The sequence below is a fragment of the Sinohyriopsis cumingii genome, unplaced genomic scaffold (assembly GCF_028554795.1).
Source record: "Sinohyriopsis cumingii isolate HCF-2022 unplaced genomic scaffold, ASM2855479v2 utg000036l, whole genome shotgun sequence".
Lineage (NCBI taxonomy): Eukaryota > Metazoa > Mollusca > Bivalvia > Unionida > Unionidae > Sinohyriopsis > Sinohyriopsis cumingii.
Window position 1 is genome coordinate 243,218 of NW_028315863.1, and position 22,318 is coordinate 265,535.

At 35.6% G+C, this 22,318-nt stretch overlaps 1 long non-coding RNA gene across 1 annotated transcript; it reads left to right on the forward strand.

Moving 5' to 3' along the window:
* Positions 1 to 18,505: 18,505 nt before the first annotated feature.
* Positions 18,506 to 21,981, forward strand: LOC149774997 (uncharacterized). The gene is made up of 2 exons (XR_016416637.1): positions 18,506 to 18,672; positions 18,874 to 21,981. It is a non-coding gene; the product is annotated as an uncharacterized LOC149774997 (long non-coding RNA).
* Positions 21,982 to 22,318: the final 337 nt, after the last annotated feature.

A 22,318-nucleotide genomic window follows, 5' to 3' on the forward strand; every position in this document is an offset into this window, starting at 1 on the left:
AGCAAGATTTTCTGAGCCTCAACCAGAGCTGGGTGTTGGATATTCTTCTCTCCAATGGCTACATTCTGCCTGTGAGTCCATTCCTTCCTCATGTAGTGCATTTCCCTTGCTCGGCTATCCCACTCGCATAAGAAACACATGTATTTTGTATATCCTTGCTGCAGTCCCATTAAAAGGGCAACTACCTTCAAATCACCACAGAGGTGCCAGCTGTACTTGTTATACTCAATGGAATTCAGTAGCTGCCTTAAGTTATCGTATGTCTCTTTCATGTGGACAGCATACGCTACTGGAATAGATGGAAGAATGTTTCCATTGTGCAAAAGCACAGCCTTGAGACTCAGTTTCGAAGAGTCCACAAATAGTCTCCATTCTTGTGGGTCATGAGTGATTTTTAAAGCATTCATGAGGCCCTCAATATCGGAACAGAATATCAGATTACTTTCCTTTCTGAAGAAAGGCTCCAATTGCTGGTGGCGCTTTCGATATGCAGTAATTGTGACATCTTCTTCTAGAAGATTCCATTGTTGGAGTCTTGATCCTAGCAATTCTGCCTTGTTCTTTGATAAGTCCAAATCACGAATCAGGTCATTTAGTTCTTCCTGTGTTATTCTGTGTGGGGTTGATGATGCACCACAGTGAAAATCTGGATCACTGCATGCTGATGGACCAGGAGAAGAACAGGTCGACTCACCTTTGTCTTCGTCAGATGAATCAAGAGAATATTCTGCTGGAGGTTCTGGAATAGGAAGTCCCTCACCATGTGGAACTGGTCTCAATGCAGACGGAATGTTTGGGTAGACTATTCTCGACTTCTTTCGCTTCGTTATTCCGCCGGAAAGAGGAGGAACCAAGCAGAAGTAACAGTCATTTAGGTGGTTGCTTGGCTCTCTCCACACCATTGGGACTGCAAACGACATTGATGACCTTTTGCAATTCAACCACTGTGAAAGCTGTGTTGTACATGTAGCACAGCATATATGCGGAGCCCAAGGCTTGTCTTGGTCACCAACCTTGCATCCGAAGTAAAGATGATATGCCTTCTTCACTTGAGAATTGATACTTTTCTTCTGGTTGGCAAATGTCACTTCCCCACAGATATAGCAAAAATTGTCCGCGGTATTAACACACTTTCGAGGCATTACTGTTCTTTATTGTACGTAAATGGATAAAATAATAAGTTTTATGTAACAGTAGCTTGAACTGTCTCGCACAACGTCTAAAATATTTTAAATGCTGAACCTATCTGATTGGGCTTTATATAGTACACTGCTTACGTCAGCTTCAGCAGCCGCCTGGCATTAGTATAATAGGCCTACACATGTATAGTACACTGCTGACGTCAACTTACTTCAGCAGCCGCATGGCATTAGTATTGCATTGCATCAGAAAATGATGCAATCAACTGTGGATGATGTGAGCATGATGGTATTATGCAATGTTACATCATTATTCCGGATGTTGCTGCAGTCCTACTGGAGAAATTTACACAGTGAAACATAGAAAATGAGGTATATGAATATCTTCAAAACGAGAGCCAATACAAATTTTTCACGGTTATATTCGTGTTCGGCACACCAAAATACTACAGATTAGGGCCTTTTCAAGTCAGTAATGATTTCACTGTTGACCAGTGTTTTCAGTGAATGAGAAATGCAAAAGAGAGAAATACAGAGAGGGGGCAAGGGAGTAAGATGGGGATAATATTTGTTTTCAAATATGTTCATATTTCGCTAAACAAACAATTAAAACATGACTAAATCTAACCAAAAACTCACAATCAAAAACCAAAACAAACGATTGATGGCTAAAGGAGGGAAGGTGAAATCGTGATTTAACAATCAGTCATAATGCCCTCTTCTCCACCAATCTGTACATTAATAAATTCTTTGTTAACCAGCTAAAATGCAACTGGACGGAATAAATCCGCCCACTTTCTTCCTTGTTATCCGTGATCTCCTCGTTCCATATACCATTCCCATGGAGTTAGGAGGTGTCAGTTGTTCCAACAAATCACCTAGAGATAGATAGATAGAAACAAAGATATTAATTTCTTTAACAACTTTATCAATTTTCATAAACAAATAATAAACCCACCAAAATAGTGACATCAACATATTCCAAAAAGGTACAACATTGCTGCTAACCATTGACGAAAAGATTGTCTGTCAGAGAATATAGTTTCGGCGACATTTTTAACGCTTCTGCTAGCTAAAGTGTTATGATTTCAAATTCGATATAGGTGTTGCTGCAGAATGTGCGATGATAATAATTTCGATAGCATAATATAAACGACAGTTAAGGATACTTTAGATAACTGACCCTTACGGGAAGTACTGTATAGTCTACTATAACCGATCTTAAATGGAAATAGGAAACTGATAATATCTTTACCTTTTTTGATATTCATTTCCAGAAATTCCATCTTTGTATGCTCATTAATAGCCACAGCCTTTACGCATCGATTCAGTCTTCTCTCACCTAAAATAAATGCTCGATTCAATGAAAGAAAGGTAACAGATTGTAAAAGTACATTGTACGTATCTATAGCAGGTGTTATTCATTATTGTTTTGCTTTGGATGTTTTCAATAGAGAGAAATAACCTAAGCATAAATAAATAAACTTGAACGTGTTTATGCGTCGTTATTATTACTTCTTCTGTCCATATAAAACACAATCCCGTGTTCAAGGAATAAAATCTCCAAGTCTCATAATATAATCCTGTGCTCGAGGAGTAAGTTCGATGTACGTTTGTAATACATTACAGACCATATTTAATTTATTAATCGTTGACTCCGCCCTATAAACACATAGCAATGAACAATGTCCCGCTAACCAATGCTGTAACTGGCTAGATGGAAGAGTTACTTAAAATCGGCGTCAGTTGAATGACAAACGAGATGCTAATAAATAGACGTAGCCATATTTGTCCGGATCAACTATTGATTACTACCTCACCCCTTGTAAGGATCAATAGACGGAGGTGTGATTGATTAATTATAACCCTCTCCCCCCCCCCCCCGAACCCTTGTACAAGTACAATTTGAAACGCTTTCTTTCTTTACCATTTATTAAACGAGAAAATAACAGTAATGGATTCTAACCAGATTCCATTCATCAATCAAGCAATTAAAGATAATAACGCAGTCTGGAATTTATTACTTAAGATTGAACGACTTGATTATATTACTCTAGTTTGAATGAGACAGTAATTTAGTGTATTTTTAGGTGCTCGATGTGTGTATTATTTTTCTTACGAATATCAACATATAAAGTGTATTTATACTATTTGTAGCTAAAGGTACTGGTTCTTACAATTGCAAAAGAACGAGTTCAACCTACCACAGCTGTGAATTGGGGTACAAGGATTATCCACTTCTTTATTTTCTTCATTGTTTTCATCTTCTGGAATAAAATATAGGTGACGCACGCTTTGTACTAGTTATATTGTACATTTCTATTTACGTCTCAAATTGTTTCATCAATATGTGTTCACAAGAAAGAGTGCAGAAGCTGATACATTTTCTGAAAGTCTAGTTTTCGTCAACGGAAACAGTTACAACAATCGTAGATAATTCCATTTTGGACAAGGGTTGAATTTTCTTACGGGGGTTTAACTTCACGTCATCATCAAGTCACATGCATTTATAAAACATGTTCTACTTCAGATTTTATTTCAACGCGTCATGCTGATGCATAATGTTTTAAGCATGGAACTTACCATTGAAACAAAATGGGTTGTATAGTTTATCGTAACTATCGGCCGGTGTCAATGGCTTGTTCCCATTCAGTTCCTCCTGTTCCTCATCTTTCTCGTTTCCTGAAAGATATTTTGGAAAATAAAAATGGTAAATGTGCATTACCAAAATAACAACAGTTACAACACCAGCAAATGTAAATGTGTATTTTATAAGCCTATTGTCGTAAGAACAAATATCAAGTCTTATGAATTTAGGAATAATGGTCTCGTTCATAATTTATTTAAACACATAACGTTTGTGTAGGCTTGGGTAGCGACATTGTTCTCTTCGATTTCATGTTCTTCTACATAATTTTCATCTGCCGAAAGATATTGCGGCAGATAATAGTAGCTAATATTCATTGTGAATACAAAACATGTTCCCCTGCAGATTTTATTTGAACACGTCATGCTTATGCATTATGTTTTAAGCATGGAACTTACCATTAGAACAAAATGGGTTGTATAGTTTATCGTAACTATCGGCCGGTGTCAATAGCTTGTTCCCATTCAGTTCCTCCTGTTCCTCATCTTTTTCGTTTCCTGAAAGATATTTTGGAAAACAAAAATGGTAAATGTACATACCAAAATAACAACAGTTACAACACCAGCAAATGTAAATGTGTATTTTATAAGCCTATTATCGTAAGAACAAATATCAAATCTTATGAATTTAGGAATCATGGTCTCGTTCATAATTTATTTAAACACATAACGTTTGTGTAGGCTTGGCTAATAGTATTGTTCTCTTCGATTTCCTTTTCTTCTTCATCATTTTCATCTGCCGAAAGATATTGCGGCAGATAATAGTAGCTAATACTCATTGTGAATACAAAACATGTTCCCCTGCAGATTTTATTTCAACACGTCATGCTTATGCATTATGTTTTAAGCATGGAACTTACCATTGAAACAAAATGGGTTGTATAGTTTATCGTAACTATCGGCCGGTGTCAATAGTTTGTTCCCATTCAGTTCCTCCTGTTCCTCATCTCTTTTGTTTCCTGAAAGATATTTTGGAAAATAAAAATGGAAAATGTGCATTACCAAAATAACAACAGTTACAACACCAGCAAATGTAAATGTGTATTTTATAAGCCTATTATCGTAAGAACAAATATCAAGTCTTATGAATTTAGGAATCATGGTCTCGTTCATAATTTATTTAAACACATAACGTTTGTGTAGGTTTGGGTTATGGTATTGTTCTCTTCGATTTCCTTTTCTTCTTCATCATTTTCATCTGCTGAAAGATTATGCGGCTGATAATAGTAGCTGATATTCATTGTGAATACAAAACTAACTACAATTTAAACAAGAGATAATTACGATATGTAAAATGGTAAATTTTGGAAAGCATTTATCATAACAGCCACATCACGTCTTTTAAATTTATCAATTATGTTTTAATTCCTAATTTGCTTAAACAGTTCATGGTTAAGGATACATTTTAGATGCTTAACTTAGCATAAGAGCAGAAGTCTATCGTAACTATCTGCTGGGGTAAGGAGACTGTCATCCTTTACCTCATTCTTTTCTCCTCCATAATCATCTGCTGAAAGTAACATACATTGTAAAAACAATATCATATTTTGGAGTCGTTAGTTCGTTTAATTATATTTTATTCGAATCTGAGAAGGATATCGGGGCAAAAGCAATTACTCTGCCCCACCCCCAACCACCATCCCGCACCAAACATTAACCATTTTATATATCGTAATTATCTCTCTCTTTAGTTGTAGTTTGTTTTTTTTTATATTTATTCGCAATGAATATTTGCTACTGTTATGTGCCACAATACCACCACTGATTATCCAACACAAACTTAGGAACTTCCTCCAACTGATACAATCTTACTTTGTTTATTGGTCCAATAAACAAAATAAATTTGTATCAGTTGCATGAAGTTCCTAGGTTTTTGTTGGATAATCAATCACAAAATGTATTTGTTTCAAGAACATTTTGGTTAATATTTCCTAATTTCTATATAATCTGCAAAGAACTGATATTGGTCCGCCGAACAATGGAAGTAAAATGTCATACTGACGCGATCAAGAGCATTTATCCCAACTCAGGAATGATCGAGTACATACCACGAAAGAACACTTGTCCCAACTCAGGAAAATAATCGACTACAAATAGCGAGAATAAGAACACCGTAAAGCTACTTAGAATCCCAACTTCATAACTTTTCGTGGTTTCAAAATGTCCAGCTATTACAGGACTATTCAACCTCGCTAATCCGCTATTCAAATTTTTTCATAAAAAGCACAACAAATTCGATTGCATTAATAGCAAGCATGGTCATTACTGATTATGAGAAGAATATCTCTGCACAAATAATACAACTGTTCATTAAGTAAATGCATATGCTTGTATCTGATTGGTGTTGGTAGCCTACAAAACAAGCTTCCTAAATGTACATTCATTCAGTTATGCAACGTTAGCTCCGTCTTCGGGGTTGGATACTATACTTATAGTTGTTCACTTATGGCCATTTGTCTTGTTTGTGTGACAGTATAGAGTTCTCATTTTCGTAGCAACGTCTTGATCTCAATGCATGGATTAAGTGCTGGTGTAATAATGGACAAATGCACGTGGAAAAGAATGCATTCACTGGTTGTAATGTGACAAAGACATGAAAAATATGAAGTTTAACTATGAAATCACAAAGATAAGGACAAGGAAAAAGGTATTCCACCTGGAAAAACAACGTCTAATTTAAAGCATACAAAATATTTGAATAATTCCCGCTCTTTGAAAAGGTCAAAGCAAGCACAGCTGATGCATTATAACAAGGGCGAAAAGGCTGCCTCAATTAGTCGCCTCTTATGATACACGGGATGATGCATCTGCAATATTCTGTATTTCCCGAAACTAAATGGTGCAAGGGACAGTAGTTATGTTTCAAAATAGCCTGTCAGCATAAAACTGCTAACCCAGTGTGAAACATAAAATGTGCGCATAAAATATCTAAACTTTACGTATTTCTATATTATCCCGATTGAGAGAATGCTTCGTTAAACCCTCTATACATACATACAAACATACTCATATTGCATAACTCCAAACTGACCTGAAATGATAGTTTCTACCACAGGCCGATAACCAAGTAGCTCCTCAACATCGATAACTCCTTGGAATTCCTAGAAATAATCAAAGATCTTGAAGATTATTTATGACAGATTATAGTGACTAAAGGTTCAAGCGACATAGAGATCAAAATAATAATACAATCAAATCAACACACACACACAGAGACATACACACACACAGACATATTTTCGATATTTATACAGATATCCACGAAATCTACATACATACCTCGAACTATACGCTTGACAACAAGACCTAAACACTTGACACATTATGCACTATATATGTGACAATATCTTCGCTAGCCAAAGTTCCGATATGATACCCTACATACATCTTGGTGTTTCGAGCAAATTTTTATGTGCGTCGGGTCTTTGAATTTCATTGGATGCAATGGCTTGCCGCTGCATCGAATCAAAATAAAGTTGTTTACATTTGAACACTGTTGCTGCGTGATTGAGGCAAGGGAGCACACAACTTAAATGGACTATTTTTAAATATATATAAAAAGCTTATAAAAAAGGAATTTTCCACTGTCGGTCCGTGTTTGTACAAATATATTTACGCACATAAACCTGCAATGGCTTCTCTGTGGCACGTAGAGATACTTTCGATGCTAAACTTAGCAAAGTATTCTTTTTAAGGCAATTGTCTCCATCATTTTCGGCCGATTACAATGCACCGTTATTACACGCTATTGGTTAGCTGGCATTAAATACTAAAGTAGGAAATCCGATAGATGTATCTAGGAGAAAGCACTAAAATATATGTTCGATCCACCAAGGTGTAGATTGGGTTATCGTATTGGAACTTTGGCTAGCGAAGATGACATGAAGCCCGATTGGCACTGGAATCCATGTTCATGTATAACAGATAGTGCTAAGATAGTGCAACTGTAATGCGCTCGTTTCTCAGCTATCCGTCCTGGGGTCGATCCCCAGTATGTGCAATAGTAAATAATCATCAATCCATTTTCCGCGATTTCCTGTCGACTCAACAGTCATTTCAGCGAAAGAGTCCATCCTACGGTACCATATATTTCAGAAAGACATGGCTTGAACATTTGAACACGATACACGCAATAAATATGACAATCGCAAAACAATTCACGATTAAATTTAGAACACGTGTTTCTGAAACGCATACGAATGTCACGTGTTCTTATAAACCTTTTGTATAAGAAGAGTACACATGAATGAGACATTGATCTCATTGACTTTGTTCTCAGCATCACTAGCAAACGTTCCTCTGACACCAAGAAGGTTGAGCGGTCGTAGAGAAGATGAGTGTTTCCTAAGTGGCATTTACCTGGTATGTTGGTATATGGAGGCTTTCCTTGTTGAATTCTGATAGAAGCTTGACCAGCTTTTCACAATCAACTTTGCTGAGCAGGTATTGTCCTGTATTATTCACGTTCCTGAAAAAGACATGAAAATAATCAACATCATATTGACATGTGTATGAGTATATGTGTATGTTGAAGTCTCGTCTTATAGGACATGAATTATCACTCTATATTCATGGCATACAATTAGTTTTAAGGCTTCCAAATCCAGAAATATATGCCTGTTATAAAGAGCAGGATATTTGTCCAGGACTTCTCTTTACTGATTGTTCTGTCTTGGTCTAGATGAAACTGGACATATATTTTGAAAATTAAAAGTGTTATGTTTCTGGATTTGACCGAACAATCCTACTTCATATATGTGGTCCTCCCTATACTAAAATATATGAATTTGTTCTGTTCTACCGTTTCACCTCTTTCCTATCAATCTTTTATATGACATTCGGGTATGTGCATTTCAGAGAGAGAGAGAGAGAGAGAGAGTATAATTGGAGGTAGAGGTGAAGAAATAATACGTTTCGTGACCTAATGCAGATAATTCACAGATAAATGAATAGTTGGATTAACAGACGTGTAGACAGAAGAATATATCAATTTATACAACGTTGTAAAGTCGGGATTGATGTACGTACATGCGTATATATGCTTTACCTTCTATCATCAGTGGAATTTTCTGCATGTTGTAACATACAGGTAGACCAACAGTCCACGAACGATTTGACCTTTTTGTCAGCAATCTCAGTGGCGACTCCTTCATATTCCAAAGAGAGCTGGAAGATATAGTATTGGTATAAGCAGCTGTCGCTCGTTGTAATGGGATACCAAATAACTTCAGACAAAAAGCGAAATTGGATTTATGTAGAGATTTAATTCGATCCTGTAATGGTAAAGGCTGCCAATGTAATAGCCTTAAATAATATTCCATCTTATGCTATGATGACAGTTAATGTTTGTGTTAGCGTTATTCCTTTATCTCTCCTTGTCGTATTTGCTACTTAAGTGCCTTACTGTTACCCCTTTTCCTTTCAAGTGTGGCGTAAGCTGCATCACGTTAAATAGGGACTAATTATTTTATATATTAAATCGTAAATTGTGTTTCTTTAAAAAAAACAAAAACAAATTTATACAGCTGCTAAATTCACCTTTAGTCACTGAATTTTAAATGCTTTGCCTGCTTATGTTTCAATTCATGCCGTGTGTATTTTGTCCAATTTGTATTCATGTTATGATGCGTTTTGATGTCTTGCTAATCACGCTTGTTGTAATGCCTGATTTGTTTTACGTAATGTCGGTAAATAGATTGTTGTTTTAAATCATTCCGACATTAAATACATCTTATCATATACTCTGATAATTACAAGTATGGAACAAAGAATTCTCATGTTCATTGGTATTTCCAAAGACAGAAATGATCCGAGGTGAATGGAAAAGTGTTATATCTGAAGAATATTACACAGCCATTTGTTAGTAATAAATATCGGCTTACTGAGGCAATGTTAACCGCTTGATTTGTCTCCTCCTTTAAAAGTTTAATGTATCCATCAGAGTTCCTCTTCGCCACCTTCCTGGCTTTCTTTACTTTCCTCTTGCTAAACCAAGACGCGTTCTCTTCCAAAACCAACTTTTCTAATCTGACCATTGATCGTTTGTAGACCTAGAAATGAGGGAAATAAAACATTAACAGGGGTCCTTACTTGACCGATCGGTTTCAAACCCTGGTGCGATTCCCGCTAGAAGTCATAAGTTTACCCCAAATATCCAAAGGCTTCCACACAACTTCAGTTGTAAAGTAGAAAGTCCGACGTGTCCCTTCTATACATACATTTTACTCTAATCATTGCAAGACCACAGATCTCACAACCTGACAAATATATGGTTTCTCTTCGTTATGTTTCCGTACCGCCAGCAGTTCTCGTCGTAGAAATTATGCAACTGTCCCTGAACACAGGGAACTAGTTTAAACGACGCTACCTTAGGCCAGTCAAACTGTAGTTTCCAGGCACTGTCGTAGGTATAACTGTTTGGCCTTTGCCACCATGGCCACATAAACGGCATCTGCCGAGTCCCTTCTTATTGATTATATTGTGTAATTTACCGGTTTCCCACCATAAATACTGCCACTGCAGTCACACCACCAATGTACGCGACTAGATTTTAGTAGGTACTTTATTAATCCATGGACACTTATTCGGTATGGACTTGAATTCACTACTACTGAACAATGGCATCATGGAAACTCACTAACACTTCACTCTGTGACGTTTGTTCCTAGTAATTGGCCAATTATTTCGGGCAAAGGAATATTTATATTGCATCAAATTCCAATAATCAGACAAGTCATCACAAAAATATAAAAATTCCTTAAAACGGTACACTATAACCAAATGCGAATACTTCAAATTTATTACGATAGCATCAACAGCTGGCTATTTTTTTAAAAATCTACACATACAGATAATAATTCCAAATATTGACAAAGAATGAATTGCAACATTAAATTAGCCGCAAGGCATTTGGAAACTAACCAAAACTGCATGATTTTACAATTTAACGTGATGAGTTCACTTGCAAACAATACGACATGAAAAATGATCATGCGACATAAAATTTATCAGGTGACGTTTTGCCATCAGATGAAAAACCATCTGTCACAGGAATCATATAATCAAAGATAATCTTATGAATTTATGGCGAGCAGATGTAAATGATACACAATGTTTCATAATTTGAATATTATTCCGCGTGTCACCTACAATATAACGGGGGCTGTCCATATAATTATAGGTTGTTTTGTATTTATCTGCCTAAATGTTTTATGTTTGTTTTGGACAGTGTGATTTAACGTTTTGGGCCTCGACACATGTCGTTTTGACTTTATGAACATCCAGCAAGGTTAAACATTTCCTAGGCTGGCATTTGAAGCTTTCTATGTGGGGTAAAACGGTCATATCTCGACAGATGTAGCCACCACTGTGCGTTTCTATGTTAGTTACCCTTTCTTTCCAATAACCGTTTGACTACCATTTGGTAAAACGGACGCCATATTGTTAACATAACATTAAAATAAAAGTGGCTGGGCAAGGAAAATCAACATGGTGGTGGACATTCTATAATATGAAGACAGAGGAATGATTTAATGAGCTTTTTTGGGACCAATTCAAAGATACGCTAGGTCTTGACATATCAAATATAATAAAGGACAAGCGCTATTTGTAAATGATATCAACTATGTGATAAACCTATTTATAACACTTCTAGGTTGTTAATTAGGTACATACAGTCATGTTGTATTTGTTTAATACTCTAATCAGGAAATAAAACAATTCAGACCTTTGTATGGATGTATTAAGTTTTATGAACCATCAAAACTATCATATTGATCGACGCGAACTCATCAAGACGAGACTTACTGTTTCATAACTTCTTATTGAATTGAATAAATATATGTATTAATATTGTACTAACGTTTTCGGTTAAGCTCCAGTCTGTACTCAATGAATATAGTAGTATTTAATTACTCCGGACTAAATTTAATGTACCTTCTGTCCTTTTTCAACTCTATTACAGAAACGTTTGTATGGGTTCAGCATCTCCTGGAAGGACGTTTCGTATTTTCTCAAGATGACTTTTTCATCAGCTTCTCTCTCACTGTAAATTAAGATATAAAACCGTATTGTCGCGGCAAATATCTTTACTCTATACCAATTAAGGGCTAAGATACAGACATCGCTTTTACCAAATACCCAATCTCCCCGAGCAGATATTGAAATGTCTTGGCACACTTCAGGTACTATAGCAAAATAAAACCACACTAATCGACAATTTTCGCGATTAAAACAGTAAGTGGACCATGGTTCGTTTCTTCACAGCCTTATGTTTACTTACAAAATATGTACAGTTCAAAGGATACATAACAAATTATTGTCATATTGTATGGAAACTGATTATCTAACATACTATATATCCACAATAACGATAATAATAATAATAATAATAATAATAATAATAATATATCATCATCATTATAATCGTAATCGCGACATTCGTTACATGCCAGAAAGTAGTAATTATGTAAGTAATCACGAAAATAGACAGGCTTCTTCAAGTTTTCGTAAAACCAACTTTATTCTCAATATAAGGAATCTAAAGCATGGAGATCACCTCCGATGCAACCCACCATACTTTTATTTCTTTTCTTTTACTTAAGGTTGTCTGGTATGATTCCCAACATGGACATGGTTATAGTGATGGGCTATTGAATTTCATTCTCAGTCTCAAATACTCTGGCGTCTATTTCCATGCGGGTACGGGTGGAGTGGTTGGGGTTGTGTTCATTTGGAACACCATTGACCTTTACCATTACATGCGAGAGTAAATCTATGATATTTAACTCACTCGCATTGGAAACAGACGATGACGGGTTTAATCTGGTTTGAACTGGTGCTGGGTCGTTCAAAATCTACCAATTGTACACTACTCTACTTAACAATTGTACTCACTCGAGAAGGAGATTGGCAGCCTCTTCATATGAACATAATGATTCACGAGCAAAACGGGTCCTTTCTTCCATCGATGCCACTTCCATTCGGAGTGCAGATTCTATCTGAAGTATACCTACAAACCAATAAAGAGCTTACGAATTAATATATCTCACTGTAGTAGACTGTGGTGCTACGTTTTGTGGGACGAGATTGTCAATGGATTGAGGAAGTAACGACGGAAAGATAGGCAAACTGAATTAGTGTTTCGAAATGAGAGTGAGAACGATGGAATGATACACTGTTTACTTGTTGGCATGTTTAATTCAAGCAATGCTTATTCCTTTCGTGATGTATTTGAAGCCGATGGATAGATGGATCGATAACTAGATGTTAATTTCTTACTTTAAATATAAAGTACTTGGTGTTTCAGTATATACACACAAGAAGGCTTTTAACAAAAAAAGGAGTACCAGTTAGCGTGGAAAAGGGGTGGAATCTGGTTCAATCGTTACCGCGAGTAAATATGGTCAAATGATTATACATGTATGTTATTAAAGGACATATGCAATGAAGACAACCCCACCCAACCTCCATTTTTATGAATATCATCAAAGAAATAACTCTTATTAAAGAAGAAAATAGCAAACGTGGAGACATGTAGGAAAATTACCATCAACGTTGTGTTGCCTCAGGATATAAAGTTTATCAGACACGTTCTTACACCATTTCTCTGCCTTTTCGGCAAACTCTCTTTCCAACTGGGTACGAAATTGCATCACAGACAACCAGAATGGAACGTCTCTAAGAAACAAGAAGAACGACACATTTGCTCTGTTGTAATTTTACTAGCTTAGGCTGACACAATAAATACCATGATTTATGCAGAGATATGCCTAACACAAAGAAGGAAATATAATTACTGCTAATGTAACAAAGGTACCAAACAGTCCACTAAAATAACTGACTGAATTGCTAACTAGATGCTAAGTGATTATTTGAGTGGATGTATGGACTGGCCTGCAGATTTTCGAACTGGGTGCAGGGACTGACTGACTGACTGATAACTGTAACTGACTACATGACAGTGAGTATGCCTGGATGACATGCAGTATGCGTGGACAAATAAACTGGCTGAATAAGTAACTAACTAAACTAAGTAACTAAGTAACTAACTAGCTAAATAAATAAATAAATAAATGATAAGGTGGTAGGACTGGACCAAAATCGATTAATAGTTTATTTCAATCATTAAGATAGATTACAACTCACAATGTATGTACCTATAAACCTATTTTCCTTGTTAAATACCCATCTAACCTATCGGCGTCGCTATCGATGTATTTATTTCCCATTCACGACCTTTATTTTGCAAAACATTTATACATTAGCCGCATACAAATTATGGGTATGGTCATGTCAACTCGGATATGAACTCACTGAAGGAATGCCGGTCTGTTTCACGATATCCTTAAGCATGGATACTCGTTTAGTAAATTGTATACAATAATCTGTAACTGAAACCGATATCGCAATCTAAGTTATTCTTTTATCGTTTAACGATATATTTCAAACAAAGCAAGGCATTTAAAACAAAGCAAACGTGGCAATGGTACTTACGATAATACATCGTAGCTATCCCCAAGTCCATTAAATAGCTTTAGATCTACCATTTTATCGAAATTTAACACTGTCTGAAACAACGCGTGTTAAATACGAGAACGGCGCTAGACTAAAACTGACAACGTCCCATGTCAACCAGCAGATGACGTCGAGAATGTAGTGACGTCAACAGTTGCTTAGAATTTCGAAGTTCTTTAGAACAGACACTAAGAAAACTTTCGACCGCGGTATTTCTGAACTTAACGTGGTATAGTACAATTATATTAGCGACCAACAATTCAATGTTCTTGGGCAGGGGACTGACACTTTCCGTCTCTTAATACTGGAAATTGTCTTGATATTTGATATACATGTCAATTGTTGAATATGTTTAAATCTTAAAGCAGTACATAAAGAGGAATAATTAGGCTAACGTTTTAGCAGATACCGTTAAAGAGACCCTTCTGACATTAGAGAACGTATTGCTCAAAGTCGGAACCGTTGATAATGAAGAATACAATTTATTAGCTATACTATTGATGTAGGCAGAACAACTGAGTTGGATGCCAACCCTGGAAAAAATATGTGTCAGAGAGGGCAGGCAAATACAAAACACACATGCTTACCAACCGAGAAAATATTTAGTCGACTTGAAAAAAAAATGATCTAACGTTCAAGCAGAAAACAAACGCGCTCCTGAAAATATCAGGATCAATCGAAGCAATACAAAGAAAACGTAAACTTAACACATTCACATACACTAGTAAATAACTAAAACAGGGCATGCGGCGTTTTTTTTTTTCTTCTTCGGGTGTGTGTGTTTTCGTTCCTTTTTTTTATCCGAATTTTTCCGGAAATTTAGATTTGGCCCGATTATGTTTCACACCATTTTGTTTTTCGCTGCGTTGGCATACTTGACACGTGTCAAAGATGTGATCACAAATTTTAAAGAATAATTTGTGACATATATAACCGTTTTGTAAAAAGATAATTATTGAAAACTCTTTGTCACGAATAACGAAAGGACGCATATAATGCTGATATCTCCGATTAGGACTCACAGTACTAATTAATTTTCCAGAGTAAACCTATGCAAACCCCATGATATTAAAAATAAAATAACTTAAATTGTTTGAGTGTTCATGATCAAACCTATATTTTTTAGTATAGATGAAACCCGGATGTCAGCTTCTGTGTAGAGGAAAGGATATGAGGCGCGGCATTTTCTGGACCTGCATCTGATCTGTTTGAAACATGTACTTTCAATTCCGCACCAAAGAGTCAGGAGCGAATTTTAGTAATGAGTGTTACAAACTCAAGACTGTTAAAGGACTAAACTTCCAACAATAAAAATTGTCTCTAATTTTTTCACTTACAACTAGGGTAAGTGCTCAAAAGATTCTTTTTCCTACAACATAACTTACATTATTAACCAATCATGGTCAGCCTAACCCATATATATTTATTTTAGGTTCACCCATTTCCAAGCTGCTTCCCATTTTTCCATATCATTAGTACCGCGTGTCCTTTATCTGGTATCTATTCTGCAACAATGATCGAAGAAAAGCAGTCTAAAAACAAGACTAGCCTATTTACAACTTACGGAAAAGTAGTATCTTTAATAATGTAATAACATATTGGCCTTAGAAATTTCCTTTAATATTGAGAACCCTTTACATAACGTCACGTTGGTTAACTTAGCAACTTAATATGAGAGAAGTAATAGGCTAATCAAATCAATCTGAAAAAGAAGAAGAAAGGACAAGCCAAGTCAGATGAGTGTGTGTGTGTGTGTGGGGGGGGGGAGGGAAATGGGCAGACATACAGGTACATATGTAGGTAGGTAGGCAGGCAGGCAGGCAGGCAGATGGACAGACAGACAGACAGATAGATAGATAGATAGATAGATAGATAGATAGATAGATAGATAGATAGATAGATTTTGAATTGGATATGTAATATAGCTTTAACATGTTTTCAGTTCCTATCACTAACTGTTACTGCTGAGCGCCAAGCGATATGTATTTGGTATGACTCGGCCGGGAACCGAACCCGCGATAAAGAGAGAGAGAGAGAGAGACAGAGAGAGACAGAGAGAGAGAGAGAGAGAGAAAAGATGATAAATGTTTAAATATCACTTGTGATTGTGAATTAGATCTGACTTATGAAATAAGGCAAATTGAAGTCCAGACATTGATTGCACCAAATAGAAAACGTGTTTATTTCGCATAACACAAACTGTTAAACGAATACGGGTTATTCGGATAGGTAAAAAAATTGAATCAATATATTTATAGTAGTAAACACATATTGATAAACAACAATGAAGGACACTTCACTTTGCGGTGGGTATTATTTAATGGAATATTATCAAATTATCAGAATCTAAAAAAATGTACGTACAAGTATTGCATACATAACATCTTAACAAAACAAGTAAACACAGTGCATACCTTGTATACATTTATGGATTTGAATAGGGGCATGACAACGTAATATGCGTAATAAAATTAGGTGTAAAAAGGCTCTGTACTGAAGTGCTCCAAGAAAAAAAAACATTCGAAAACCATATAAAATTAAAATGAAGCTACAACAAAATTATTAAAACAGACAAAACAAACAACTAAAAAAAAAAAAAAAGAAAACTGAAATTTGATGCTAAAATTTCTGTTCCAGTTACTATTGTAATACTCCATAGGGGTCTTTTTACATAGCGAATTCAATGCTAGCGTGAATCCCGCCAAAAGGCATTTTCCCCCCTGATCTCTAAGGATTTCTGTTGGTCGGTCGGTTACTGGTATAAACGATACCAATTGTACAAACCCAGATGGGCGGAGCTTAAGGACTGGCGGTACTTTTTCAACTCCAATAGTAAACATATGTAAACACTATCATATTCAAAATTCAATAACTTAAAATTTCTGGGTGCTGATGATGAGACCTATAATTATCCATGCACATCTAACCTTGGTGCAAGCTCTTGTGTGGGGAACACAATATGAGCCACGGCATTTTGTTTGTCTACATGTGCACGAAACAGTATTGAGTACTCCTGAGTCAAGCCTTTACAAATACTAAAATTGCATCAGTAGAAATATTTCTATCTTTTTTGAAAAAAAATTACATCTAGGATAAGCTATTTTAAGATACTTTTACTAAAATTTTAATTTTCTTTATGGCATCACGGTACCAATTGTTTTTCCATATACCTCAATGTTAATGTTTTGTGAAATAAATAAACTTTCTGTCCAACTTGGGCATGCATGTCACACACTGTCATATAGAACACTGCTAGATTGTCAATTTGACAATGATATAACCAGTTACTCCATTGCATTTAAGAGAGATAACTCTACTGGAACTAGACAGGGGTAAGAGTTTTCTAGTCACAACAGGCACATTTTCAGCCATGTGTACCATCTTTAAAAAAAATCATAAAAGATACAAAATATGACCTAGATAGAAATTAACACAAACTCACATGTTGCCAAGAGGCTCAACTTTTTTTTAAAGCCAAACAGAAAGTACAACTCTTACATAATGCACCAATTACAGCTAGTGTTGTTCTTTAATTCTGAATACAATGTTCCATACACCTTAAGCTCCGCCCACCTGGACTTGCGCAATTGGTACCGTTATACCATTATTAAACAGTTATGGACCACCAAACCCGTAAATACTCTATTATTTCTTCACCCATTTCTATAGTTCTTCCGTACAATTAGTACCGTGTGTCCTTTAGGTGTACGGAACAGTGTGTTCAGAAATAAACTACAAAATTAGCTTTGATTGGGGCAACATGTAAGAGTTGTACTTCCTGTTAGGATTTTATTTTATTTTTTAAAAATGAGCCTCCTGGTAACATGTGAAATTATGACAATTTATATCTAGATTATGTATTGTATTTTTATGATTTAAAAAAAAATAATTGTAGTACACATAACTGAAAATGCTTCAGCTGTGACTAGATAACTCTTACCCCTGTCTAGTTTCAGCAGAGTTATCTCTCTTAATTGCAATTGGGTGCCTGGTTTTGTCCCTGTCAAATTGTCAATCTAACATTTTTCTCTATGACAGTGTGTGACATGCATACTGAGGTCGGATAGAAAATATATTTATTTCACAAAACATTAGCATTGAAGTCTATGGAGAAACAATTGGTACCGAAATACCTGCTGTGACAATTGGAACATTGGTCAGTTACTTCCCCCTGATGTGATAAGGTGGCGCTTTAGTCAGGTAAACCCCTTCAATTCCGGTTTACTTCGTCTATGCTGAACCCATACTCGTGACTGTCTGAAAAATGCTTGTCGTGCCTCAGTGAAAAAGCCTATTACCTGTACTAGCCACATTTCTATTAAGATGGTTGGTCAAATGCATCAGTCGCACAATGAACGTGGTGTTCGTTATGGTGAGTACGTTATGACTTGGGCACATTTTGGTATTCATACATACGTACGTTTTGACTCTGTCAAGTTAATTTAGACTTGGGTATGTATTGAGTGTAATTCTCTGGCCAGAGTCGGCATTCATGTATTGGAAAACTTTACTAAGTGCTTTCTTTACTCTCATTAGTCATATAATGACCATGTGTAAATCTCTTCGGTTTCAGGTCAAATCTCCACAGTCCAGGATGCAACGAATCTGAATTCATTAATCAGAAAGACTATTGCTGATGGAAGAAACCAAACAACATCAACAACAACAACAAGAAAAACCAAACAACAAACAAAAAACCGAACAACAAACAGCAAATACTCAATTGTGACATTCGTAATTAAAGGTACTCCAAGAGTTTCGACGTGAAGGAGAACATGCAGTTATACGTAGCTGAAAAGACATTGATGTCTGAAGTTTCTGATTAAATCATGTATGGCTTGAAAGAGCACGAGAGACTAGATGGAAATGAAAAGCCATTCAAGTGTGAAGTTTGTGACACCGTTCAGCCACAGGTCCACGGTGATTTTCCTTATGAGGGTACATACTGGAGTGAAACCATTCAAATGTGAAGTATGTACTAACATGTTTTGAAGGAGGTCAGACTTGAATGCCCACGTGATGATGCATATTGGAGAAAACAACATTCATTTGTGAAGTTTGTGATAAACTGTTTAGAGATAATGCCATAGTGAAGAAGCACACAAGAATACAATGTGGAGGAAAACCATTCAAGTGTGAAGTATGTCCTAACCTGTTTTGTAGGAGTTCAGACTTGAATGCCCACATGATGATACATATTGGAGAAAACAACATTCATTTGTGAAGTTTGTGATAAACTGTTTCGAGATAATGCCATAGTGAAGAAGCACATGAGAACACACTGCAGAGGAAAACCATTCAAATGTGAAGTATGTACTAACCTGTTTTGTAGGAGTTCAGACTTGAATGCCCACATGATGATGTATATTGGAGAAAACAACATCCATTTGTGAAGTTTGTGATAAACTGTTTAGAGATAATGCCATAGTGAAGAAGTACACAAGAATACAGTGTGGAGGAAAACCATTCAAATGTGAGGCTAGTGATAATATGCTTAGTGAAAGTGATGAGTTTTGGGTGAACTTGAAGATACATACAGGAGAAAAAACATTCAGTTGTGAAGTTTGCAATGAATTGTTTAGTAGGCATTTAAAGTTGAAAGAACGCACGAGGTTACATACTGGAGAAAAGCCATTCAAATGTGAAGTTTGCTATGAAATCTGCATCAATTGTTCAAAGATGAAAGAGCACTGGAGTGTACATACTGGAGACAAAATATTCTTCCAGTGTGAAGTTTATGACAAACTGTTTAACCACCGTTTTAGCATCAATGCTCATAAGAGGTTATATACTAAAGAAAAGCATTCAAGTGTGAAATTTGCAATAAAATATTCAGCGAGGTTACAACCTGAACAGGCACATTCAGATACTTACTGGAGAAAAACCATTTAAATTTGAAGTTTGTAAAATAATGTTTAGCCAGAGTAGTAGTGTTACCAGACATATGAAAATGTATAAAGGAGTAAAAACATTTATATGCAGTGTTTGTGATATAATGTTTAGAGTGGTGATTCAATGAAGGACATGTAATACATACTGGAGAGAAACCATTCAAGTGTGAAGTTTTTTAGAATTGATCATTTCAAGAAGATCAAAATGACACATGTCATGAAAGCAGACAAGCATACATATGATACAATTGTGATAAAATGTTTGGGCAGTGTCCTCACATGGTCCAGATAAAACTCTGACATACAGAATTGGTGACAAAAGTTTCCCCTCACCTCATCCGATGAATAAATTGATCTTTTGAACACTTATTTAAGTAAGTGTAGCCAGTCTTAGAAATTGTAACTAAATGCACCCAGGAGTAAGTTTTCAGTTTTCGAAATTCACTTGGGAATATTGCTTCAGTAGAAATTATGCCGGCATGAAAATAATTACTAGAACTACAAAAAGACACTGTACAATCTCTAGCTTTATATGCCTATTTTAATCATTACTTCATGTCTGTAGTCCACCTTGACTTCAAATCGTCAGAAAAGAAACTATGTTGTTGTAGGGTTTAACGCCATTTTTCAGCACACAATAGGCTATACATGGTGGCCGGTATTAATGGTGGAGGAAGAACCACTGACCCACAAGAAGCTACTGGCAAGCTTTCTCACATACCCACATTAGCTGAATCCAAGACTCAAACCCATGCATATATATATATATATATATATATATATATATATATATATATATATATATATATATATACGTTTCTTGTCCATTTGATACTTTTTGTAGACTCTTTGAAGTGAATGAAACAGTACTTTATGTTGGGGCATACTACTTTGTCACAAGAATTAAATCAAATTCAGCACTTTTGTTAAAATTAGACAGCAGTAGCTGCTACAAGGTTTAACAGCATATCAGCATGATCCTGGTTTAACTGTGTTTAGGAAATTTAGGTGTCCTTAGATAAGAAAGAAATCATAAAGGGTAATATCATTAAAATACAAAATCTATTCTTTGTTCTATATAAGCTGTCCTCTTGAAAGACAAAGTCCAAGACTTTTGCATTTGAAACATTATCCAGGATTATGAATAGATGCATATCCTGGTATTTTGACAATTGGAATTTAAATGTGACCCATTTCTAATGCATGGTACTCCAGCATAATTTCCTACTGAGATTGTGTTCTCCATTGCAAATTTACTGAACATGCCACCCATGATCAACATTTGCTAGACTACTGTTTACTACTTATTGGCCAATAATATCATACCAGTTTAAAATCATTATGAACTGGATGTAGCTAACAGTTCAGTGACGTGACACGTAATTGAATGAAGGTTAGTTTATGAAATGATTGTATTAATATTTCATCTGATATCAGCATTTATTTGATTGTCCATTAAATTATAAGCAATTAGTCAAAACTGGAATATACAATGGATCATGAAGTCAGTGGTCAATGAAGTTGTCAATCCCAAGATGGTTTCCAGTGCTGAATATAACATTGAGTTATGGTAATGAATGGCATATCTTTTTTTCTTATTTACAAAGGGGAACAATGAGATTAGACTGACGTTTTGTCACTTTGTATCAGCTGTTGATTTCTTTTCCAACTTGACTAAATCACCTTCTTGGGGGATTAATTTATCTAGTGCTGTTAGATTTACTTTAAGTGAGTCATGCAATTATTTCAGTAGGTAATGATCTGTTTCCAAAATAAAACCATAGACTAAATTTGTTTGTTACTTTTCTGTGTTATTCTTTTATGAGTATATATTGGCACATGAGCCACCATATAATAATTACAATCAAAATACATGTTGCAGAGGCCTTTGAAACTCTGTAATTGTAGTAAGAGAATATCATAAAATATAAAAGAAAAACCAAATTGTATAGGACTTTGTACTGTGATGCACTCAATTGGAACATCTGTGACGTTCATCCTGGTTCTACTGTTATGTCCGTTTTTTGTAGTCATGTTTACTAAAGAAATTCTTCAATCTTGCTATACTATCTGAAGCATGATCATATGAATTGTTGTGTTCATTTTTGGATTTGAATATATTCAAAT